This window comes from Arachis ipaensis, chromosome B08, assembly GCF_000816755.2.
Source record: "Arachis ipaensis cultivar K30076 chromosome B08, Araip1.1, whole genome shotgun sequence".
Classification (NCBI taxonomy): Eukaryota; Viridiplantae; Streptophyta; class Magnoliopsida; order Fabales; family Fabaceae; genus Arachis; species Arachis ipaensis.
This window is the reverse complement of record NC_029792.2, coordinates 82074981-82084091: the sequence shown is the minus strand read 5'-3', so window position 1 is coordinate 82084091 and position 9111 is coordinate 82074981.

The following is a 9111-nucleotide window of genomic DNA, read 5'->3' as shown; positions in this document are numbered from 1 at the left end:
AAAAATGGAAGGAACACAAGAAATTGAGGAGATGACCAGCGATAAGTGACGCGGACGCATGGCTCACGCGACCGTGCGAGATAGAGGAAATTGCAGTGACGCGCTCGCGTGCCTGGTGCATGAAATTGTGATCATCAATGGCGCCAACAACTTGGTACGCACAATTGTAATCTCAACTCTTTATCACAACTTCGCACAACTAACCAGCAAGTGCACTGGGTCGTCCAAGTAATAAACCTTACGTGAGTAAGCGTCGATCCCACGAAGATTGTCGGCCTGAAGCAAGCTATGGTCACCATGTAAATCTCAGTCAGGCGGATTCAAATGGTTATAGTGAATTGATAATAAAAAGATAAATAAAACGTAAAATAAAGATAGAGGTACTTATGTAATTCTTTGGTGAGAATTTCAGATAAGCGTATAGAGATGCTTTCGTTCCTCCTGAACCTCTGCTTTCCTGCTGTCTTCATCCAATCATTCCTACTCCTTTCCATGGAAAGCTTTATGTAGGGCATCACCGTTGTCAATGGCTACATCCCATCCTCTCTGTGAAAATGGTCCAATGCGCTGTCACTGCATAGCTAATCATCTGTCGGTTCTCGATCATACTGGAATAGGATTTACTATCCTTTTTGCGTCTGTCACTACCCCCAGCACTCGCGAGTTTGAAGCTCGTCACAGCCATCCCTTCCCAGATCCTACTCGGAATACCATAGACAAGGTTTAGACTTTTCGGATCTCAAGAATGGCCATCCATGGGTTCTAACTTATACCACGAAGATTTTAATATCTCGGACTCGGTCCTCTGTATTAGATATCTAAGAGATACTCATTCTAGCTTGTTTGCATGTAGAACGGAAGTGTTTGTCAGGCACGCGTTCATGGGTAAGAATGATGATGAGCGTCACATAATCATCACATTCATCATGTTCTTGGGTGCGAATGGATATCTTAGAGAAGGAATAAGCTTGAATTGAATAGAAAAACAGTAGTACTTTGTATTAATTCATGAGGAACAGCAGAGCTCCACACCTTAATCTATGGAGTGTAGAAACTCTACCGTTAAAAATACATAACTGATAAGGTCCAGGCATGGCCGAATGGCCAGCCCCCAAACGTAATCTAAAGATGAAAGTAAAGATGTTCCAAAGATGTAAATACAATAGTAAAAAGTCCTATTTATGCTAAACTAGTTACTAGGGTTTACAGAATTGAGTAAATGATGCAGAAATCCACTTCTGGGGCCCACTTGGTGTGTGCTTGGGCTGAGCATTGAGCTTTACATGTGTAGAGGCTTCTCTTGGAGTTGAACGCCAGTTTGTAACCTATTTCTGGCGTTTAACTCCACTTTCCAACCTGTTTCTGGCGTTTAACTCCAGAATGCAGCATGGAACTGGCGTTGAACGCCAGTTTGCGTAATCTAAACTCGGGCAAAGTATAGACTATTATATATTGCTGGAAAACTCTAGATGTCTACTTTCCAACGCAATTAAGAGCGCACCATTTAGAATTATGTTGCTCCAGAAAATCTACTTTGAGTGCAGGGAGGTCAAAATCCAACAGCATCTGCAGTCCTTCTTCAACCTCGGAATCTGATTTTTGCTCAGGTCCCTCAATTTCAGCCAGAAAATACCTGAAATCACAGAAAAACACACAAACTCATAGTAAATTCCAGAAATGTGAATTTTAATTAAAAACTAATAAAAATATACTAAAAACTAACTAAATCATACTAAAAACTATGTAAAAACAATGCCAAAAAGCGTATAAATTATCCGCTCATCAGTGCCTGACGCGAACGCGTAAATTGGAAGTTGCACAAGTGACGCGAATGCATGGACTATGCACACACATGGTAAGGCAAAACGCTGGATGATGCGAACGCCTGGATGACGCGATCGCGTGACGTGCGCGATCTGCAGAATCTGCGGAATTTGCTGGGGGCGATTTTGGGCCCTGTTTTGACCCAGTTTTCGGCCCAGAAAAGCAGATTAGAGCCAGGGAACATGCAGAGATGAGAACAACATTCATTCCGCATAATTTTTAGTTTTAGATCTGATTTTACTCCTCCTCTAGGTTTTCTCTCTACACATTCATAGTTCTTAGGATTTCGTTTTTATTGCTTTTTGGATTGGGATATTGAGAAGAGTTATTACCTCCGTCAAGACTTCGTCATTCTAGTTTGTTTCCTTACTTGTCACTTACTCTTCCATGTCCTTAATTTATTCAGAGTTACTATTGGATTATTTTTAGAATTTATTAATACAAGAATTATTTTTATTTTTAATTGGTTTCTTTGATTATTATTGTTCATCATGTCTCTCTTTATTTCTCTTCCTTATTTTGTGAAATTTACATTCATAATGAGCGAGTTGTTCCATAACTTGATTGGGAGATGATTGAAAGGAGAACCTTGAGTTGGAATACTCAAGAGAAAAATTGTAATTGGGTTTATTGTTGGATCGTCCTCTAGCCACTGACACTAGTCCTTCCGAAGGGAGAGGATTAGGACTTGTGAATAGAAATTGCTTTCCAACTTACTTGACTTTCCTCCACCTAGTAAAGGACTAAGCAGAACAACCTTCAATTATCACTTTTATCTTGAGAGAACTCCATCAAGGATGGGGCTTCCAACTAATCTACTCCCGGTCAAGATTTTTATTTAAATTACATAAATTCTCTGATTTAATTTCCTGTTTACCAACTCAAACTATTTTAGAAAACATCTGATTAATAAAATAGCAAACCTTTCTACAACTCGTTGGGAGATGACCTGGGATTCATACTCTCAATATTTTAATTCTAATTTTGTGACAACCCCTTCTAAATTGATAAGTGGATTTTCAGTTGGTTAAGAACTGTACTTGCAACGTATCTCTTATAATAATTTCTTAACCCGCCAATTTTTGCCACGTCAATTTTTGGCGCCGTTGCCAGGGTGTTGCAATAGAGTGCTAAGTTATTGATTGGAATTTATTTATTTGCATTTTATTTTGTTTTGCTACTATGAGCTGCATGTTTCTTTCGTTAAATGACGTGTTCACTTCCTGATCCAAGCTTGCCAGTATTTGATCCTAAGATTGAAAGAACTATTTCACGAATAAGGCAAGCTCGGTGTCGGTTAGTCTTCCCTGAGGGCGAATCTGAAACGTCACGTAAGGAAGAAACAAGCCCTCGTTCTACTGATTCGATTGATTTACGTGCAGGTGACATGGTAGCACCTAGGAGAGTTACTATCCAGGAGGCTGGAGCCCCTGATTTCACAATGCAACCGTTTCAAGCGCATCACCCAGCAGTGGCTACAGATTTTGAAATAAAGACTGCACTGCTCAACTTGATGCCTAAGTTTCATGGCTTACCTGCTCAAGAGCCTATCAAGCACCTTAGGGATTCCCAAGCAGCCTGTTCTACTGTCAGGCGAGATGGTACAGATGAAACTTCTATTCTGTTGAAAGCCTTCCCATTCTCTCTTGAGGAAAAAGCGAGAGAGTGGTACTACACTCAACCCGCAGCAACTGTTTCTGACTGGGACAAGCTTAGAAGAGAATTTTTGGAAAAATTCTTTCCAGCTGAAGTTACTGATAAACTGAGGAAAGACATTTCCATGATTGTTCAGGACGAGTCCGAGACTCTTTACGAATACTGGGAGCGCTTCAACAACCTTCTGGAAGCATGCCCCCACTATATGATTGACAAGATAGTGTTGCTCGGATACGTCACACAAGGCATGAGGCCCCAAGATAAGACCACATTGGAAAGTGCTAGCAATGGGTCTATGAAAAAGTACAAGACCACTGATGAGGCATGGCAATTGATCAGCGACTTAGCTGAACCTACTAGGAATCACAGGCAAAAACAAGGCCGGTCAAAAACTGTTGCAAAGGTATCTTCTAGCAAGGAGACTACTGCTCTGACTCAGAGTATATGTAAAATGACTAACTTACTGAAGCAGATGCAGTTGAATCAACAACAAGCGCAGCAAAGCCAACAGTTAGTCCCACAGAGAGTGTGCGGGATCTGTGCTGATTATAGCCACTATACTGATGAATGTCTGTAGCTCCAGCAGGAAGATAACACTGTGGCAGTCATCATAACTTTTATGACCGCCCCAATCAAGGTTACAATCAAGGTGGCAGCTACAACCATGGATGGCAAGACAATTCCAACCAAGGTTGGAGAGATAATTCTAACCAGGGCTGGAGGGACAACAATAACAGAGGAGGCAGAGACAATCAGGGAAATCAGAGGTAGAATAATAACAACAACATGTAGCAGAACTAGAACCAGCCTTACAGAGCACCTCACCTGAGGCAATCTCAAGGACCACAGCACAACCAATAGCAGACCTCTCAGATCACTTATCCCTCTTCATCTTCTAATGATGAGTTACTACAATCTATTGATCGGAGACAGCAGGCCATGGAAAACAACCTTACTTCTACTCTAAATGGTCTGAACTCTACCTTGCAAGCTCTTATCTCACAGATTGGATCACTAAATAACTCCAACAACCAGCCTTTGAGATCCAGTGGAATCCCCTCTCAACCATTGTCCAATCCAAAGGGTGGCATCAATGCCATCACCCTAAGGTCCAGAACGACACTGCAAGAGAGGAATCAGGAGGAACCAATCCCATCAGAACACGCCTCAGCTGAAGAGGTGGTGGAAGTCGAGGATGCTGAAGAAGAAGAGGACATACAAGACATGGTTGAAGAAGAAGAAGCTCAACCACAGAAGGAAGCACCAAAGGATGCAGACCCTGCAGAAAATGTCCTTCCTATTCCATTTCCACAAATTGCAAGGAAGCCCAGGAAGCAGATGGAACTTGATCCCAAATTGGTTGAAATATTCAAAAAGGTCGAGGTAACTGTTCCCCTTATTGATGTTATTCAACAAGTACCTAAATATGCAAAGTTTCTAAAAGATTTATGCATTCATAAAGACAAAATTAATGAATTAGAAACTATTCCTTTAGATAGTTCTATATCTGCTTTAATGGGAGGTATACCTGAAAAGTGTAGTGATCCAGGTCCATGTATGGTTAATTGTACTATTGGTGGTGTGATATTTTCTGACTGCATGTGTGATTTAGGAGTGTGCGTCAGTATAATGCCTTTGTCTATATATGATACTTTGAGCCTCCCTCCCTTAAAAAGGTCAGCAGCTCATTTTGTGTTAGCAGATAAAAGTATTATTACAGTGGTTGGAGTTGCTGAAGATGTATTAATGAGCATTAAGGGACTCACATTTCCCATTGACTTCTATATCCTGGAAATGCCCCCTAATGACTCAGGAAGGCCATCATCAATCCTGCTTGAAAGACCATTCCTGAAGACTTCAAAGTTCAAGCTGGATGCATTCTCAGGAACTTATTCCTTTGAGATAGATGGCAGAGCAGTGAAGTTCAGCTTAAATGAAGCAATGAGACATCCTCCGGAAGATCATTCTATCTTCCAATGTGATGTTATTGATGAAACTGTAGCTGAAATTCACCAGGAGGAATTAGAAGAGAGGTACATAGGACAAGGTCCAAGTATGGGGACACTTGCAGAAGACAATGAGGGCACTTTGCCATTATCACCAGCTCCGGATGACTCAGAGCCTGGCCATGTGCAGAAATTGGAATTAAAGCCCCTCCCTCCACACCTCAAGTATGCTTATCTTGAGGACAAGCAGAAGTTTTCAGTTATCATTGCAAGGGAACTCACTTCCCAACAAGAAGAACAGCTACTCAGTGTGCTGAGGAGACACAAGAAAGCAATTGGATGGAGCTTGGCAGACATAGAAGGCATCAACCCTCAAGTTTGTGAGCACAGAATATTTTTAGAAGGGAGAGCAAGACCTGTTCGTCAACCCCAGAGAAGACTGAATCCCACTATCTTAGAGGTTGTCAAAAAGGAAGTGACCATACTACTTGAGGCAGATATTATCTACCCCATCTCAGACAGTGAATGGGTAAGCCCAGTACAAGTGGTGTCCAAGAAGTCTGGAGTCACTACAGTGAAGAATGAGCATGGAGAGCTCATGGCAACCAGAGTACAGAACGCCTGGAGGGTCTGCATTGATTACCGGCGTCTCAACCAAGCCACTCGTAAGGATCACTACCCCCTTCCATTCATTGATCAAATGTTGGATCGCCTGTCAGGTAAATCACATTATTGCTTTTTAGATGGTTACACAGGCTATTTCCAGATCCATATAGCTCCTGAAGATCAGGAAAAGACTACTTTTACATGCCCTTTTGGGACTTATGCTTATAAGAGAATGCCCTTTGGCTTGTGCAATGCACCAGCTACTTTCCAAAGGTGTATGATGAGTCTTTTCTCTGATCTTATTGAGGACTGTATGGAGGTTTTTATGGATGATTTTAGCGTTTATGGTGATTCCTTTAGCCTTTGCTTAGATAGTTTATCTAGAGTATTAGATAGATGTGTCAGTACAAACCTTGTATTGAACTTTGAAAAATGTCATTTTATGGTAAAACAAGGGATTGTACTAGGACATGTTGTGTCTAATACGGGCATTTCTGTAGATCCAGCAAAGGTGCATGAGTTTTACATGTCCCTACTCATTTATTTTATCTCCTTCAACTAAACATGAGGACATGCTAATGTCTAAGTGTGGGAAGGTTGATAAACCATTATTTTATGGTTTATATTGTGTTTAATTGTGTGAATTTATCAAACCTTTACCCACGTATTCATATGATTAGCATGTATTTACAATTCCTTCCCAAAAATTACTCCATGATTGAAAACTTCCTTTCTAGACACTTTTAATTATGTATTTTAATTCTCCTTTATTCCATTCGATGTCGTGATCTGTGTGTCAAGTGTTTCAGGTTTTATAGGGCATGATTGACTTGGAGATTGAAAAGGAAGCTTGCAAAAATGGAAGGAACACAAGAAATTGAGGAGTTGACCAGCGAGAAGTGACGCGGACGCATGGCTCACGTGACTGTGTGAAATAGAGCAAATTGCAGTGACGCGCTCGCGTGCTTGACGCGAACGCGTGAATTTGAAGCTGCACAAGTGACGCGAATGCGTGGACGACGCGCACGCGTGGCAAGGCAAAACGCTGGATGACACGAATGCCTGGATGACGCGATCGCGTGACGTGCGCAATCTGCAGAATCTGCAGAATTCGCTGGGGGCAATTTTGGGCCCTTTTTTGACCCAGTTTTCGGCCCGGAAAAGCAGATTAGCGCCAGGGAACATGCAGAGACGAGAACAACATTCATTCCACATAATTTTTAGTTTTAGATCTGATTTTACTCCTCCTCTAGGTTTTCTCTCTACACATTCATAGTTCTTAGGATTTCGTTTTTATTTCTTTTTGGATTGGGATATTGAGAAGAGTTATTACCTCCGTCAAGACTTTGTCATTCTAGTTTGTTTTCTTACTTGTCACTTACTCTTCCATGTCCTTAATTTATTTAGAGTTACTATTGGATTATTTTTAGAATTTATTAATACAAGAATTATTTTTATTTTTAATTGGTTTCTTTGATTATTATTATTATTCATCATGTCTCTCTTTATTTCTCTTCCTTATTTTGTGAAATTTACATTCATAATGAGCGAGTAGTTCCATAACTTGATTGGGAGATGATTGAAAGGAGAACCTTGAGTTGGAATACTCAAAAAAAAAATTGTAATTGGGTTTATTATTGGATCGCCCTCTAGCCACTGACACTAGTCCTTCCCAAGGGAGAGGATTAGGACTTGTGAATAGAAATTGCTTTCCAACTTACTTGACTTTCCTCTACCTAGTAAAGGATAACTAAGCAGAACAACCTTCAATTATCACTTTTATCTTGAGAGAACTCCATCAAGGATAGGGCTCCCAACTAATCTACTCCCGGTCAAGATTTTTATTTAAATTACATAAATTCTCTGATTTAATTTCCTGTTTACCAACTCAAACCATTTTAGAAAACATCTGATTAATAAAATAGCACACCTTTCTGCAACTCATTGGGAGACGACCTGGGATTCATACTCCCAGTATTTTAATTCTAATTTTGTGACAACCCCTTCTAAATTGATAAGTCGATTTTCGGTTGGTTAAGAACTGTACTTGCAACGTATCTGTTATAATAATTTCTTAACCTGCCAATTTTCGCCACGTCACAGCAGGTACGCGTGCGCATCCATGGGCGAGATCACTTTTGCGCGTGCGCGCCTTGTGCGCGTGCGCGTCCTTTGATGCACTCCCAATCTTTGTTTCTTCATGCATTCTCCCCTTTGTATGCTTTTCTACTCATTTCTTCCATCCAATACTTGCCTTATGAACCTGAAATTACTCAACAAACACATCAAGGCATCGAATGGAATTAAAGTGAATCAAAATTACCAATTTAGGGCCTAAAAAGCATGTTTTTACACTTAAGCGAAAATCAAGGGAGAATTATAAAATCATGCTATTTCATTGAATAAATGTGGAAAAAGGTGATAAAATCCCCTAAAATAAGCACAAGATAAATCACGAAATCGGGGTTTATCACTTGTACCTCAAAGATCCCTAGTTTCTCCATTATAGAGAGTGGCATAAGGTTTATTCCTGACCCCAGGTCACACAGAGCCTTCTCAAAGGTCATGGTGCCTATGGTACAAGCTATTAAGAACTTTCCGGGATCCGGTTTCTTCTCAGGTAATTTCAGTTGAACCAATGCATTCAGTTCATTGATGAGCAATGGAGGTTCATCCTCCCAAGTCTCATTACCAAATAACTTGGCATTCAACTTCATGATTGCTCCTAGATACTGAGCTACTTACTCTTCAATAATATCTTCATCTTTTTCAGAGGAAGAATACTCATCAGAGCTCATGAATGGCAACAGTAAGTTCAGTGGAATCTCTATGGTCTCTGTATGAGTCTCAGATTCCTTTGGTTCCTTATTAGGGAACTCATTGGTGGTTAGTAGACGTCCATTGAGGTCTTCCTCACTGAAAATCACTACCTCTTCCTCCTCTATAGGTTCGGCCACTTTGGGTATATTTATGGCCTTGCACTTTCTTTTGGGATTTTCTTTTGTCTTGCTTGGGAGAGTACTAGGAGGAGTTTCAGTAACTCTTTTACTCAGCTGACCCACTTGTGCCTCCAAATTTC